At 40.8% G+C, this 17,974-nt stretch overlaps 1 protein-coding gene across 1 annotated transcript in view; it reads left to right on the top strand.

Annotated features, from left to right (window-relative positions):
• TSHR (thyroid stimulating hormone receptor) overlaps nucleotides 1-17,974 on the top strand; it is a 618,302-nt gene that overhangs the window by 62,429 nt on the left and 537,899 nt on the right. The window lies entirely within an intron of this gene.

A 17,974-nucleotide genomic window follows, 5' to 3' on the forward strand; every position in this document is an offset into this window, starting at 1 on the left:
TTCATGCGGCTTTAGTGCACTCACTGGCTGTGCTAAATCCAACTCCTTCTAGTTGGTGTCTGTAATTGGGAGGTGTCCACGGATGCTTTCAAGCCTACATTCTTCGGACTGTGTGAGCATATCTAGCTTTGAAACTAAGGAAACATGGTGGGATAGACTGTCCTAAGCTGCCCAACCCGCAGTTCAAAAACTACCACAGGAATTTAGGGTTGGTGCACAGAATATTCTGTGACAATGTGGCATACATCCTGTCCACCATTATGTGCAGAGCTGTGACTGTAATGCATTTGTTATACAGCAAACACAACATCTGTCACGTTCAGATAGAGGATGAAAAGTGCAAGTAGGCTATAAGCAAATACCAAGTTGTAAACATTTTCCAAACCAGAGGGAACAATTTGAAAGGCCGCTTGCCTAGCCCACTAGTGGCCCATGAAATGTATGTGTCTATTTATCGTTATTGAAAGGCACACACTGTCACTATGATAGCTCCACTTCAGTCAATTACCCAAAGCTTCATGGTTTGGTGGGACATTGTGAAGCCAGTTGGAAAACAAAGGGTTGCCTGAGATGGACACTTGATGGCCTGTTTTCATTTAGAGCAAACTCGGCATCAAAAACATGATCAGCTCTTTTGCTCTGTTATAGGAATGTGGTTATCAAAGTGCTGATCCTTTCACCTTGCAACGTCCTCCATAGCAGATGAAGTAGGGCTATTCTTTCAATTATCGCTAAGTGATAGTCAAGGAAAGACATTGGACCTTCTGTGCTGGTTAGACAGTAAACAACATACTCTTTGTATGTTGCCAACTGGATCAGGTAGGTAAACAACGTTTTCTACCATGTGCTAGTTTTACGACTGACATTATATGGCTGAAGTACCTGGTCTTTCTTATCCACTCACCAATGTACTTGTTGCAATTAAGTAAACAGTTAGGCTTGTTAACGTATGCCAACTGACCCCTAACTGTAACTGGTGGCATTCTCTCATCATGGTTTGCAGTGAGCTTGTATACATCCCACCTATCTGAAACTTTGACTGCGAGCAGTTCGTTGGAACGCAATACAGTGATCTAGGTGTATTGGAGCTTCATTTCATCAAGCTTCTGAGGGAATCCTTTGCGGTGACATCAAACTGTACCACATTTTACTGTGCCAGCTTTGTACACCTTGCTGAACAGCTCAACTCCTGTATAGGAGTTGTCCAAATAAAGGTCCACATAAAGGTTACAACCTTTATAAAGGAGTGATTAGGCAAGCACCCATACAATCTTTGCACTAATTCCAAGCATGCAAGGGCAACCTGCTGGATTTATAGTCTTCCCTGCATTGTTAGGATTATTTTTAACACAGTTATAGCTCTGCTTGCGCTAAGAGCACAAAGCCAATCTCAGTTATCAACAAAATCACTGGATTATTCACTAAGCATGGATTCCAGCACAAGCACTTTTGCATGGTATTTTGTGCCTGACCAGAAGCTGCTCTTTATACAGCATTAAGGACTCATCAACCGCTATATTCTTTCCAGGATTATAATTCTTTGGAAATCCTGGCAGACAAATGTTCCATGACAGGCCTAATTTTGTAACAACCTATCATGGTCTGGATGGTCCTGCCGTATAGAGCTTCAATGTATTGCCAGGTGTAGTAAGTGCTAAATAAATACAATTATTATGCAATACCATCAGAAAAAATTACATCGCAAAACTCAAAAATTGGTTGTTAAGGTGTGACAGTGAAAAGTTGGTGGAGTCACCAGGGGAAAAGCCATGAAAAGCTGAGTCTCTTAGTCAACTTATGCATGTTTGTTTTAAAAACTCTGCCAAAACTAAATTTATACCAAGGACAGACATGATAGTAAATATCTTCTGACTTACTCAATTGGTCACAAAGAGGCTGCATTTTAAAATGTCCTACAGGGTTAAGGGACCTGCTGCAGAGATCTTTGTGACACCAGCAACTTTCAGGGGATGATAGTAATAGTACAACTTTGGTGGTTAAGGCATTTGCTGAAGATATCTGTGTTTTGTCATAGATATGACTCAAAGAGGGTTAGCGCGCCTGCTGCAAAGCATATCCTGTAACATGCAGGTCACTGATTTATATTTCACACAGAGAGGATTGTGTTACTTCAAGTTCATAAATCGTAATCCACCTAATATAGCATAGTGATTTATGAGCCAACATCAAGGAGCAGCATGTAAACTCCAAGGCATGGGTTTACAACCTATTGCTTTTTTCTCTATGTGTCTTTATTCACCTATCCATTCATCCATCCATTTAATGGCCTTCTGTTCACACATGGATCCATCTATCTTTTCACCATTCCATCCAGTCATCCTTTCAGTCTTCCATCTCCTTTTTTTTCTATCCTACCGTCCATCCTTTCTTAATTCCAACCATCCATTGACGTTCCATCCATCGATTCACACATTCATCCTTCCACATTTTTACCTATCTTTTCATCCATCCCTCTATTCAATGTCCATTCTGTTCACACATTGATCCATCCATCTTTCCACCATCCCAGCCATTCATCCTTTCACCCTTCCTTCAATCCAGCTACCCTTTGACAAACGGGTCTATTCACCCTTTCATCCATCCATCCTTTCAACCATCCAGCGTTGCACTCTTACTTCCTTTGTTCTTCTTACCCTGTCCCCCTTTCTTTCAGCTTTTCCTTTGAATTTCTTTCCTTTCAAATTTCCTTCCTTTTACCTTTCCTTCTTTTTACCCTTTTTTGCTTCTCCGCCTTTTCCTTTCTAGTTTCTGCCATGATCCTTCCTTTACACAATTTGTATTTTCTTTCTTACCACCATCTTCCCCATACACTCTAATTGCAGCATCTGCCCTTTTTTAGTACTTTCATCATTTCTCTTTGTCTCCTACACTGAACTTGGCTCCCTCAGCAGCCCTTGACCCCCAACTATCTGCCCTGCTTTCTTCTAAAGCCTTTAAAGAGCTTTTTCCGGCACTCTACAGGTAGGAGAGGCCATCATACAACTAATGAACTTTTAGTGGGATACAGATAACCAGGAGATTGGGTGCTGTTAAGCTGACAAAGGAGGGTGTTTGTGGCACCACTGGTCAGCATCAATTGCATAGCTGAGGCTGAAACAGAACGGAGGATGTGGCCTAACGGCCAGAGCCGCCGACTTTGGAGCTGGGAAACCAGGTTCTAGTCTCGGCATCTGCTCAACATCCTGTGATTCTGGTCAAATCACCCAATCTCCCCTTGTCTACCATTAAAGGAACGTGTCCTTATGTAATGTAACTGGTGCTCATGTAAAGTGTTCCAACACCTCCGGATCGAGTTAGCGCTATAGAAAACTGCAAAAAAAAAAAAAGTTGGGGAAACTTGAGTAATGCCAGCAAGGAGAATCTATGAGTAAGCAGTGAAACACAGAGCTGGAAAAGGATTTAATACCTAGAGGTCCAAACCCGAAACAGCCTTCTGAACTGTGCACAAATACTTGAAAATGACATGTTTCTAGAATGACAGGCAATAAAGTTCAAGTTCGGGCATTTGTATAGCGCACTGGGGATGTGGTTCATTATTTGTCGAATAGCCAGGTTTTAAGTTCTTTTCTGAAGGAGATGTGGTTTTGAGTGAGGCGGAGGTGGCTGGGGAGTGAGTTCCAGGTCTTGGCGGCAAGGAAGGAGAAGGATCTGCCACCCATGGTGGATTTTCGGATGCGCGGGACAGCCGCGAGGGCTTGATTGGACGATCTTAGTTGGCGGGTGGGTTTGTAGAAGGACAGTCGAGTGTTGAGGCATTCGGGTCCTAGATTGTAGAGGGCCTTGTATGCGTGGGTGAGAAGGCGGAATGTAATTCTTTTGTTGACGGGAAGCCAATGGAGGTTTTTTAGGTGTCCGGTGATGTGATCTTGGCGGGGGATGTCTAATATGAGTCTCGCTGATGCGTTTTGGATGCGTTGGAGTTTTTTCTGTAATTTTGCTGTGATACCGGCGTATAGTGTGTTACCATAATCCAGTCGACTCATGACCAGTGCGTGGGTGACAGTCTTTCTTGACTCGAGAGGGATCCAACGGAAGATCTTTTTGAGAATGCGAAGTACGTTGAAGCAGGAGGATGAGACTGCGTTGACTTGTCTGGATATCGAGAGAGAGGAGTCTAGGATGAAGCCAAGGTTACGTGCATGATCTGTGGGTGTGGGTGCTGTGCCCAGAGTGGAAGGCCACCAAGAGTCGTCCCAGGAAGAGGGGGAAGATCCTAGGATGAGCACCTCCGTTTTGTCTGAGTTGAGTTTTAGGCGGCTATGTTTCATCCATTCGGCTACTTCTTTCATGCCTTCGTGAAGATTGGTTTTGGCGGTGTTAGGGTCTTCGGTGAGGGAAAGGATTAACTGGGTGTCGTCGGCGTAAGAGATGATGTTAAGGTTGTGTTGTTGCGCAATGGAGGCGAGTGGACTCATGTAAACGTTGAAGAGGGTGGGGCTGAGTGAGGACCCTTGTGGTACGCCACAGATGACTTCGGTGGCTTCAGAGTTGAATGGGGAAGTCGGACTCTTTGAGTTCTTCCAGTGAGGAAAGAGGTGATCCAGTCCAAGGCTTTTCCTTGTATGCCGATGTTGCTGAGGCGTTGTATAAGGGTGCTGTGGCAGACTCTGTCGAAAGTGGCGGAGAGGTCGAGTAGAATGAGGGCCACTGTTTCACCGTTGTCCAGAAGTGTTCGGATTTCGTCAGTCGCTGCAATGAGGGCGGTTTCGGTGCTGTGTTTGGCTCGAAACCCGGATTGAGATGGATCGATGGAGTTGTTGGATTTAAGGAAGGCGGCGAGCTGGTTGTTGACAGCTTTCTCGATGACTTTGGCCGGGAATGGGAGGAGGGATATGGGGCGGTAGTTTTTAAGTTCTGAGGGGTCTGCTGTGGGTTTCTTCAGAAGGGCGCTGAGTTCGGCGTGTTTCCAGCTTTCTGGAAAGGTGGCAGAGTTGAACGAGCAGTTGATGACCTCACGGAGATGGGGTGCGATGATGGAGTCCGCTTTGTGGAAGATGTGGTGGGGGCAGGGGTCGGTTGGTGAGCCAGAGTGGATTGAGTTCATTAGGCGGATGGTGTCTTCAGTGGTGATTGGGTTCCAGGCGCTAAGGTTGATAGTTGGCGGAGTAGGATCTGAGGGGGGAGGGGAGGGTTGATCGCTGGGAGTATTCTCGAAGCTGTTGTGGATGTCGGCAATTTTGTTGTAGAAGAAGGAGGATAATGCATCGCAGAGGTCTTGGGAGGGAGTGATGTCCTTAGATCCTGTGGTGTGATTGAAGGAGATGTGCTTGCTGGAGGTGAAGATAGGGTCGAGCGTGTGTCCGGCTACATGGTTGGGGGTGTCAAAAAGTTGTTTGAGGCCGAGATTAGCCAGGTTGTCCAGAAGGGTGGTGGTGTTGCTGTCGTGTTTGTTTTCAAGGTGGTAGTTGAAATTTCCTAAAAGAATGTAGTTCTCGGAGGCGAGGGCATGTGGGCTGACGAAGTCCATGATGTCATCGTTGAATTGAGTGCGGGTACCTGGAGGCCTGTAGATGAGGGTGCCTCTGAGTGTGGTCCTGGGGTCGGTGTGGATCTGGAAGTGGAGGTGTTCAGCGATTGCAAGATTATTGTCGGAGCTGGTCGTGATTTTGATGGTGTTTCTATGGATGATGGCGATGCCTCCACCTGTTTGATTGGTGCGGTCTTTACGGGTAATCTTGTAAGCGTCCGGTATGGCTATGGCGGCGTCGGGCGCTGATGATGTGTTCATCCATGTTTCTGTAAGGAAGGCGATGTCCGGTGACGTAGTGTCGAGTAGGTCCCAGAGTTCCGTTGCGTGTCTGTGGACCGAGCGGGTGTTAAGCAGGATGCACTTCAGGCGGTTAGAGTCGGAGCTGTGTGTGGAGGAAGTGGATTTGGTGAGGGTCCTGATGCAGTTGAACTTGCAGGAGAGGCAGGCGAATGGGCCGTGGGTACGTCCTGGGGTGGCTTCGTAGCATTGTGGAGTGCGTCCGGGGTTGAGGCGAGGAGAGTTGTGGCATCATAAGTGACTCTAGTGGGCTGGGTACGGCGGGGACCAGGGGGACAGGCGCTGGGCGTGGTCCAGGCACTGACGGGCTTAGACGGGCTTACCTTTGGCGCACCTTCGGCGCGCATCCGCTGCGCGTGGACGCTGCGCGCACATTCATCCGTCATATATGGATTGTGGAGGGGGAGGGGCGCGGGAGGGTCAGCTGGGAGGCGGGGCGGGCTGTGGGGGCCGGGCTCTGAGGCACCACCAACAACAATAAAAATGGCGGCAGCGCAGGAAAAACGAAACTGGAGGGAGGCTGGGGCACAGGCAATCGACGATGCTTGCTGCCTAATTGCGCTATAAATGTCAGAGTGAGAGATAAAGCGCCGTTATTACAATACCCCAAAAGCGTTACAAAAGGCAGAGATCTTAAAGCGCCGTGTCTACAATACCCCAGAAGCGATACAAATGGCACAAATATATTGCAATGGCACTCGCGCTGCAGCGCTATGCTGAGTAGGAAGCAGCAGTTAGGCAGATCAAGTAGGACAATAGTGCAGGTAACGATACCACTCAGGAGCAAGGGCGAAGGGAGCGACCGCTTCTGAACTCGTCAGGACGGTCAATTTTGTTACGGATGTCCATGGAGGCAGATTCATTAACAAGTGAGCTGTAGCATTTTGTATGACCTGCAGTCTTGCACTTGCATCTTTTGGCATTGCACCAATCTAAGTGTAAAGCCATTGCTGCCAAGGCTACAAACCATTTCTGTACAGCAGGAAGATAGGGAAGATTTTTCTTCATGTTATGTTTGTTCATCATGTGAAGAATGCCGGTTAACATAATCCTTCATACGTACTTCATGGATACATGTTTTAGTAATACATTTGACACATTTGAGGTCTGGTTCTTTGTTGCTGCATATCTCCATCCCATCACTTACTTGCACTCTACTCATCACGTTCATGTGCTGAAGGTGGACGGAGATCATCACTATTATTATAATATTTATTTCTAAAGTGCACTATTGCCTAAAAGTTGTCCTGGCACTAGACGACTATAACTGGTAGTCCCACTATCACCTGCTGTTACCTAGTAAACAGCCATGTTTCAAGAGATTTTCCAAACAGGCCAAGCTCCAGCGACATTCGCAATGAAATTGAAAGGTTGTTCCAAAGGCGGACCGCTTGTTTGAATCACCATCTCCCACCTCCACTTGCACACTTTAACCTGAAAATAGTGGCTGTGATCTTTCTGCAGTTGCGTTAGTCACACAAGAGAGCAATCAATGATCTAGCTCCCAAACAGGCTCTCGGTACTTTAGGAATAGTCAGCCTACCAGTGCTGTAGAACTAAGATCCCTAGTAGGTATATAAGGGGTGATTAAAGGGAACAACTAGCTAGGACTCTTCTCATTAGAGATTCTGTGACTAAAGCATTAGGCTTTAAAACTCACTCTGTCCTGTACTTGAAGTCAGTGGAGTTCTACAAGGGCTGGCCCCCCATAGGGGCTCGCCTTGGGATGTTCAATCGTAAACGAGCTGCAGCATTCTGAACTCTCTGCAGCGTTCTCATTCTGCCTTTAGGGACCCCTAAGTATAGAATATTGCAGTAATCCAGGTGGGAGACACTCATCCCCTGGATAATGACTACTTTTGCTGCTAGAGGTAACAGATCTAATATTTTTTGTAACATTCTCACTAGTCCAAAACACGTACGGGCCACACTTGATATCTGTCCCACAAACAATAGCGTGGTATTTAACCACACCTATTAGTTTTTATCCTGGATTTAGGGGCCGGGGTCGAACTTAGTCCACCAGGAATGAGACCAGATAGAGGATTGTTTGCCTGCTACCACAATGCCGGTTATAGTGGTCCATCGTGGTTTCTGCCATTGAAGCCAAAGGCCACCCAGTTTCTTTCTTGACACAATACACAATGAGACCCCAGACCACACATCCCAGTGTACCCTCACCACCTGATATATTCCTAAGGCCCAACTCTGGAATGCTGATGTTGCCTCATTGAATGAGACCTTGAAGCATCATTTTAGATACTCCAGGAGCACAGCATTCTCTCTCACAATGATCTCCTCTGGCAATACACAGTGATGTACTGCTGCTATTTTCAGTTGTGGTTTCATGTGCAGACTGATCAGGCATGTACTGTGTATTCTCTTCCACATATGTGTATGGAGAAAGATGGTCAGGGTGGAATGTAAATGAGCTTGTGTTAAAAAGTGATGCCCAAGCTCACTGCAAGGCATCCATTACTATGTTTACACTTGAAATTGCTCATGATGGCACTCTGCCCAAATATGAATAAATCATGGTTTCTCCTGTGGTACCATGCCACAATATTGGGGTATAGCTTTTTTATTGCCAATAAATTAGCCATGGAAAGAGTGCTATCCCTTTCTGTAACTGTATGCTGTTCCAGCTCATAGAGAGAGTTGGATCCCATCAATAGCACTCATGAAATTTGATAGCGCGTTGCAATCTTCTGAGGGTCAAACGAGTATATATGTGTCCTGCTCTGTGATAATATAGACATTAGGAACTTGTTAATGTGTTGTTACACAGATCTGCTATGTTCATAGCGAATCTGTTCCTTTGTCCTATACAAGAAGCTCCTAAAACTATAAAAGCAGAACCTTCTGAATGGAGAAGCGATTAGAAGATTTGGAGGTTATACAACCATATGATAACTTCCAGTGAAGATTTTGCCTCAGAAATGGTACACATTCATCCGTTAATAATGTACCAGAAGATATATTGCTGGGTGAAGCCAGCATCAACAATGTTATTCTGATCCTATTACACCTGTCTGCATCATTTGGAGATATCGACAATGGGGTTCTATTCGTAGGACTTTCATAAGGGGTTGGTGCGACTTACAGGGTCTTAAATGTTTTATCTAATTTCTGGCATAGACAATAGAATATGAAAATAAGCATGCTTTATCCAAACCAATTCTGATGAAACGTGGGGCCAGGGCTTGACAATCTTAATCTGCTTTGTTGCTCGTATGTATTTTAAAATGTCAATTTTCAGCATAATCACAAATGGTGGGGGCATATTATCAAGGAACAGCGCTAAAATTATCGCCACTTTAGCGGCAGGAAACTGCCGCTAAAGCGGCGATAATGGTCTTGCTAATATGCCCTTGAGAATTCCAATAGAAGCCCATGTTCTGGTGTGAACATGGGCTTCTATTGGAATTCTCTACGGCATATTATCAATCCCAATATCACCGCTTTAGCAGCAGTTTTCCTGCCGCTAAAACAGCGAGAATTTTAACTCCATTCCTTGATAATATGCCACAATGTTTGTTGTAATACATAGGACCTCATTATTGGTGCTTCTAGTAATCCTCATTAGAATGGGAATAGGAGTTACCATCCTCATCGGGATTACTAGCTGAGGAGCAATCAATCAATCAATCAATCATAACACTTGTATAGCGCACTACTCACCCGGAAGGATCTCAAGGCGCTTGGGGGAAGGGGTCCGCTACTGCTCGAACAGCCAGGTCTTGAGTTGTCTCCTGAAGGCGAGATGGTCCTGGGTCAGCCGAAGGTGGATGGGGAGGGAGTTCCATGTCTTGGCCGCCAGGTAGGAGAAGGATCTGCCTCCGGCGGTGGCTCTTCGGTTGCGTGGTATGGCGGCGAGGGCGAGGCTAGTAGACCGTACCTGGCGGGTGGGCGTGTAGAAGGTCAGGCGGTCGTTGAGGTACTTGGGGCCCAGGTCGTGGAGAGACTTGTGTGCGTGGGTGAGGAGCCTGAACGTGATCCTCTTGTTGACGGGGAGCCAGTGCAGGTCCCTCAGGTGGCCGGAGATGTGGCTGCGTCGGGAGATGTCCAGGATGAGTCGGGCGGAGGCGTTCTGGATGCGTTGGAGTCTTTTCTGTAGCTTGGCTGTGGTTCCGGCGTAGAGGGTGTTTCCGTAGTCTAGTCGGCTGGTGATGAGGGCCTGGGTGACCGTCTTCCTGGTTTCGGTCGGGATCCATCGGAAGATCTTGCGAAGCATGCGTAGGGTGTGAAAGCATGATGAGGAGACGGCGTTGACTTGTCTGGTCATCGAGAGGGAGGAGTCCAGGATGAAGCCCAGGTTGCAAGATTTATGACCCCATCACACAACGCAGCGCAGCACCCAAAGTTGCTGCACTGCGTGGCAGAGAGTGAGGAGGAAAGAGCCATAACTACAGCGATATGACACTCTCCTCCCATCTCGTACAATCAATCTGCCGAGCACTACACATAGGTTTTGTCCTGGAATGTTACCCTTCCAGTGCAAAATAAAATGCCTAGACAAACTGTACAATTTGTCCCACTTTGTATGTGTGCTGTACAGTGCAGCACACATGCAAAGTCAGAAAAGAATAAAGAAATGCAAGTATTTCTCCTTTTAGCGCCTGTAAAATGGTATTATTGTTTGGTTATTGTTTGTTGCAAATACCCTGTCTACTTCTGTTAGTAGATAGGGTTTTGTGTCAAAAAGCATGGGTGGTAACAAGGGAACTCTCATGTACCACTCATGTAACACCCCTCTGATGCTTTACTTCTAGTCAACTTTCCAGCGCTAAGCAAGTTTTGCACTGGAAAGTAAATCCAATAAAAACATTTTGCACTGGATTGCGTCACTTCTGTGACACAAGCCCTGTGCAAAAGGTTTGTCAATCTGGCCCATGGCTTTTCCCTAGAAATTTTGTCTGCTGAAAGAAACTGAAATCTCCTGAACACCAGGGAAAAACATCCAGCATTTGGTGCAGAGACACCAATTCCCATATGCTATTCCCAAGAATCTTAGATTAGGCTTAATTACCTCCTTCCTCCCATAGTTTTCTCTCCACAGTGGAGTTACAGTTAGCCTTGATATCAGTAAAGTGAGTGGCAAGTAAGGGTTAATAGCGGACTGAATTACACCTAACTCAGTTTCCTGCCATTTTGGTTTCAGGGACATACCTCTGGTTTCTCTTCTTTTTGTTTTGAGAGATTCCAGCTGTGCAGGCTTTGTAATTCCTTATGTTTAAGTACTTGTGGCTCACATAATGCACACTTAAGGCCTTGAATACAAGTTGCCTGTTATGATCTGACCCATGCATAAACCCTGTTTACACAGGGGTCGGAATTACGAGTTTGAAGGTATTTAACACATCTGATAATTATCGGATGCATTAAATACCTCAACATTTGTTACATTTTGGCAGGGAGAAACATAAGGTATGTACCTTACCATGCAGATTTTGGTGCTTTAAACACCAAAATCCTCACCTGGTAAATAATGAACCATGGGTACCGTTATTACCCAGGTGCCATAAACAGCGCCTATACCTCTACTCAGGCCCGAAGAAAAACATAGCAAATCTCAAAAATTCATGGAACCCCACACATTGTCACCTACACACACGAAGAAGAGAAGAGAAATAAAAAATGTGTCAATAATTATCCCGGAGTGAGTGAGTAATAATTCATTTTGTAAATAAATCCAATGTCCTTGATAAAAAAACGTTTTTTGTGATTATGCAGGTAGAACTTGGACTTTTGACCCAAATGAGAGTTATTTCTGGTATTTAATTGAATGTTATTTGGTACAGATGTTCCCCATTGACAAGAGAATTTGGAGGTGGACATACTCCACATCATTCTCCTTTGTTACAGCTAGATCACCAGTCACAGGACGGTATACAACACATGGTGATTTTGTAACACTTGTAACTGCATCACGCCAGTCAATCAGCATTTTTATCACAAGCGACATCCTTTTTACAGACATGCAACATCAATTCGATAAAACAGTTCACTGATAGAATATCGATGACAAAACCATTGATGTTAAAAATAGAAAAGAAAATACATAGAATAGAAAAATATTGACTCCCATACCTACACAGGTATGTACAAAAATATCAATGTAAAAAATATAGATGTGAAAAATATTGATTTAAATATGTATATAAAATAAAATAATATATATCAAATATATCAAATATTAATACTAGTTTTATCAAAATAAATACATTTAATATATATTTTAACAACATATAATAAATAAACTTAATAAAAATAAACACACAAACATAATAATTTATATATATATATATATATTTACTCTAAATTAATTAATAAACTATTATCTTTAATTTATTTTAAAACTTTTAAATGATCTAAAAATAATATATATATATAATTTCAATATTTTAAATTATATATAAAACATTCTACAACATTTTAAAACATTAAACTATTAGAAAATATTTAAACTTACATTTCCCAATACAACCAGTGCAACATTAGGAAAAGTGTTGGATAGCAAAATAATGACATTTACGCTTCCAACTCCTGTGAGTGCAACAGTAGGGAAAGTGTTGGATAGCGGAGGGGTAAAAATAACTATTCCCACTCCAGTGAGAGCAACAGTAGGGAAAGTGTTGGATAGCAGAAGGAAAAATATTACTAGTCCCACTCCAAAGAATGCAATAGTAGGGAAAGTATTAGATAGCGGAGGAGTGAAAATTACTATTTCTCCTCCAAAGAGTGTAACAGTAAGGAAAGTGTTGGATAGGGGAGGGGTAAACCTTTTTATTCCCACTCCAAACAGTGCAACAGTAGGGAAAGTGTTGGATAGTGTAGGGGTAAAAATTACTATTCCCACTCCAGTGAGAGCAACAGTTGGGAAAGTGTTGGACAGCGGAGGGGAAACAATTACTATTCCCACTCCAAAGAATGCAACACTAGGGAAAGTATTGGATAGCAGAGGAGTAAAAATTACTATTCCCACTCCCAAGAGTGCAACAGTAGGGAAAGTGCCGGAAAGCGGAGGGGTACAAACTACTATTCCCGTTCCACTGAATGCAACCGTAGAATAACTGTTGTATAGCAGAGGGGTAAAAAAAATTATTTTCACTCCAGTAAATGCAACAGTAGGGAAAGTGTTGGATAGCGGAGAGTTACAAAATGACTATCCCCCCTCCAGTGAGTGCATAAGTCGGGAAAGTGTTGGATAGCGGAGCAGTAAAAAGTACTACCCCCACTCCAGTGAGTGCAACAGTAGAGAAAGTGTTGGATAGTGAAGAGACAAAAATGACTTTTCAAACTCAAACAGTTAAAATAAAAATAAAAAACATTACCAATGATAAAAACAATATTTCAAAAAAACAATATTTAGAAATGAAAAATCAAATATATGAAATATATAAATATTAAACATATTATAATATTAATTACATTAAAAAACTAACAAATAATATAAAATATAAAATATATACATTTATAGAACACAATTATTTTCAACTAGAACATATACACAAACAAATAAATTAATTAATACATAAATGTATTTATTCTATTTCCTATCACACAATACCACACAAAAAACGAAACACTTCAACATTTCAAATATTTTTTTCCTGAAAATGAACGTAATTAACAATGAATTTAACACATATTATTAATAAAAAAAGACTAATAAACATTAGTTGACTACAGACACTTGAACACTTTGATATGCACAACACACACCTAAATCAAACTCTAAAATAATAAAACCGAATTAAAACTTATTTATAAATTAAAAACCATTACTCTCTAATTAAAATGTATTTAATACGCAACCATTTCCACTTTAAAAGGAAAAACAACTGACAAAAAAACTTAAACAAATACCCAAAATACATATGAAATAATTAACATTAATTACCAACTATATAATAATAATTTAATACAAATTACTTCCCACCCTTTACTCCTATAAACACCAAAAACAAACACCTAAAATGATTTACACTATTACTATAATAATGACCAATTAATTAAAATTAATTAACATCCAAATGTTAATTATTCAAATTAAAATAAATTGCTTAACATTTACGAACACAACACACACCTATAATTATATACACAATTACAATAATGTATTACCAATGTATTAATTAAAATTAATTAGCAGCCAATTATTAATTCATCAATTAAAAAATTGCCACCAATAAACACCACAACACACACCTAAAATTAATTACACAATTACCATAATTAATTACCATTTGATTAATTAAAATTAATTAACAGCCAAATAATAATTCATCAATTAAAAAATTACTTCCCACCCTTTACACCTATAAACACCACAACACACACTTTAAAAGTCTTAACACAATCACCATAATCAATCACCAATTAATCAATTGAAATTAATTAACAACTATTATTAATTAATTATTCATTAATTACTTTACACATTTAATACTATAACATCTCAATTAAACGAATATTAATAAATAAAAAATAATCAATAAATGTAAAATAATTCAATTACTTCCCACCTTATTCCACTATAAACCCACAAACAGCTACGGAACTAAAAATGCTAAATTAATTAAAATAAAAAATGTATAACTACTATAAATGTAACACATATATTAAAAATACAAACAATTCTTATTAAAAAAACATACAAGACATACATATAAAATTAATACTAAAATACATAACATTAATAAACAAATAATATTTTTAACAACTATATTTTTGCAAACGATGTTAAACACTTCGATATTTTGAACATCGGTTTTACTTACCTAAAATCTATTTTCTTGACCACAAGAATCTGTATGTTGATATTTCTGACCCACGATATTTGCAATTCGATATTTGTGCAAGTCGATATTTTTAATTCTATAGTCTGTCTCTGCACCGATAAAACATAGCAGCCATCATAGCCAACTCAATCATTTGTTTGGAGGGTCAAACCGCGTTGATAAAAGAGATAATGAACACAGATGAATCAGTTTAATCCAATCAAATATGGATCCATACAGATGCTAAGTATCGCTGTCTTGCAAATGTTCTACTTTCCCCCTCCCAAAATACTAACACTGCAATGTAATCAAACTAATTGAGCACATTACATGAAATATCTGAAACATCCCAATGGTGTGCACTAATAAAGCATTTTGAGAGAATGCTTAAACCCCATTGAATGATATTTTTTCCATGTGCGCATTCTTCATTTCTTTATTCAGATTTTTTTTAAACATAAAATACACACAAATACACATATACATATTCATATATATATAATTATATATACAAAGGACGATCCCTGCAATCCAAGCATGGAAAGAATGAGCCAGTCCGGTTTAGAGGTTGAAAGTGTTACAGGTTTATTCTTGGCAACAACAACGTGTTTCGATCTCTGGCGAGATCTTAGTCACATGATCTTTTGCCAGTTCCACGTAAATTAAAAAATACAGTGATGTGCACTGCGCAGTGTGCAATGAGACAACATAAAGAAAATACTTTGGTGAGTACACGTGTTGCATGAATAAATTAACATTGTTGATGTCACAGATGTTTTTGATTTACAAATTAAATGCATACCATTGTTTAAAATCATAATGCAAAATTAATAATTTAGACAAAAGTCTCGTAATTAGTGTTTTAGTCCTGAATACTGAATCAAGGGTGTAGTACCCTAAACTTAAGTAAGTCTGAAAATACTTATCTCGGGTTTAGTACCCTGTCACTTGTCACAACAGTGAGTTTGAAAACAGACATCTTTGCAATGATCACCTAATGCTTGTAGGTAATACAGTGGGAGTAATGGGGACGGGTGCGTGTTGTGGCTGATCGTGAGGGAGACTCTCTGGGAAGGTGATGACTCACCTGTTGTGCATCCTGTGCGTAGACTTATCCCTTGACTAAGTAAAACCTAAATCCTTTCACCCTGTCTAAATAATAGAATAAGTGGAGTTATGCCATAATGTACGTGAAGTGCAGTTAACACCAATACCTCTAACGTGACCAAAAGTTATGTAGAGATGACAGTTCCTAGGAACATGCTTGGATCTCTTGTGCTCTTAGTTGATTAATCGATAAGTAAAAAAATATAAAAGACAGAGGTTGTTAGTATCAATATATCAGCTCCCCCATACTTGCATCATAGTTTAGTACTATACATTGCTTTGACACTGTAACTTCAGGATCTGACATTTGCATTGACAATCTAGTATTATATGCATAAGGTACTACAACGCATCAGTGGTTATCAACAGAGCAAACAACAGTGAAAAAAATGAACTCAACAGTACAAATAAAAATTAAACAATAATAAGTGAGATTAAAAAATACAGTCTGTATAGTCTTGCTGAATGGGAACTGTTTGGGTTGGTTTACGGGAAGCGTTAATCTATTATAGATGTACGTATAATTCCTCATCATTGTTCATCCCTGTGGGGAATATGCTACCAGCCAAATGGATCAGTCTGGACTCAAGTCTGCGTAATGCTAGTACTCAGTTCCCTCCTCTGGGGTGTTTGGGGATTGTTGCTAGACCAAAGTATTTGCCTTTATCCCAATCGCCCTCATGTGCCTCGATGAAATGTCTGGATGTACTGTAACAGAAGTCGCAGTTGGTCATCGCTCTCCAGTGGTCCAAGATTCTTTTCTTGACTGGGAATGTTGTTGAACCGACATACCATTTCTCACATGGACAAGTGATGGCATAGGCCTCGAAATCGGTCCCACATGAGATGGGCCTAGTTATTTTCCATTTCCTTTTTGATCTCTGTAATGTTACCTCACTCACATTCTCACTGTGGCTATAGGCTTAGCATTTGTTGCACTCCCCTTTGTTCAAGCCAGGTCTTTTTGTTACTTTGTAGGTGGCTTTTGACTAAAATGTCTTTAAGGGACGAACTTTTCCAGAAAGTGACAGCTGGTGAGTGACCTATCTTTGCCTCAAGTAATGGATCTTGTGTCAGGATATGCCATCTTTTCTTAAGAATATTCCTCAATTCACCTGCCTGTGTGCTGTATGTAGTTATGAACCTGACTGTTGTTCCTGCATCTTCTGGTTTGTCGTGAATCCTAGATGGTTGAAATAAGGCGTCATTGCGGCTGACAGTGTCAGCTTTAATGATACCCCTTTGCAACATTTTGGTCGTGCACCCTCTGTTCTTGAACCTCTTAATCATGTCCTGTTTGGTTTTCTCATAAGAGGTTCCAGTATTGCAACTGCGCTTAGCTCTAAGGAACTCGCTGTAAGGGACCCTCCATCTAAAATTGGGGGGGGGGGGGGGAGGGGTGGTGGCAGCTCTAAAATATAGAATACACACACATACACATACATATATCATGTGATCAAGCCTCCTTGGAGGCGAAACACGTCATGGCGGCAGCGCTGGCAATCATGGAATAAAAGTCACTTTTTTGCACCAGCAACTATTGGGTTCACTTCTCGTCATTGTGGATGTTTGCTGTGGTAGTCTGCAGTGTGGCGATTTTCCGAAATATATATATATATATGTATATATATATATATATATATATATATATATATATATATATATATATATATATATATATATATATATATATATATATATATATATATATATATATATATATATATATATATATATATATATATAACATACACACATATCTATCTATCTATCTATCTATAATATATACCTTTAAATATCAATGTAATATTATTACACAAATACATTGTATTCATATTGGATACAGTTAGTCAATGTCATACTCCAATTCATCTTTGTCTCCTTATAGATACTTCTTGATTGAAAATTCTTGGTCTCAGTATATAGTTAAACAATTTCTAGACCTAAATATATACATTTTAAATTGCATCCTACCCAGGAGAATGTCACAGGTTCTCTTTAACATTTCTTATGTTCACATTAATATCTTAAGAGTCCATGATCCCATAGCCATAGATATTCAGTATCTATATACTCATCCTTTTCTCTTCAGTATTTAACCTTATTCTTACTAGACCAATATTACAAAATGTGCAAAAGTACCTTGTGTGTCTGTTGCCTCTCTAGTGTACGTTTTCAGTATATGCTGTTCTCATAAGTAGGTTTCCAAAACGATTTCTTTGTTCTTGCAGTCACTGCCTTCCTGTGTGAATGCCTGTATTTTCCAACAAAATTCCTAGTTATACTAAATATGACC

The sequence above is a fragment of the Lissotriton vulgaris genome, chromosome 9, assembly GCF_964263255.1.
Source record: "Lissotriton vulgaris chromosome 9, aLisVul1.2, whole genome shotgun sequence".
Taxonomy (NCBI): Eukaryota; Metazoa; Chordata; class Amphibia; order Caudata; family Salamandridae; genus Lissotriton; species Lissotriton vulgaris.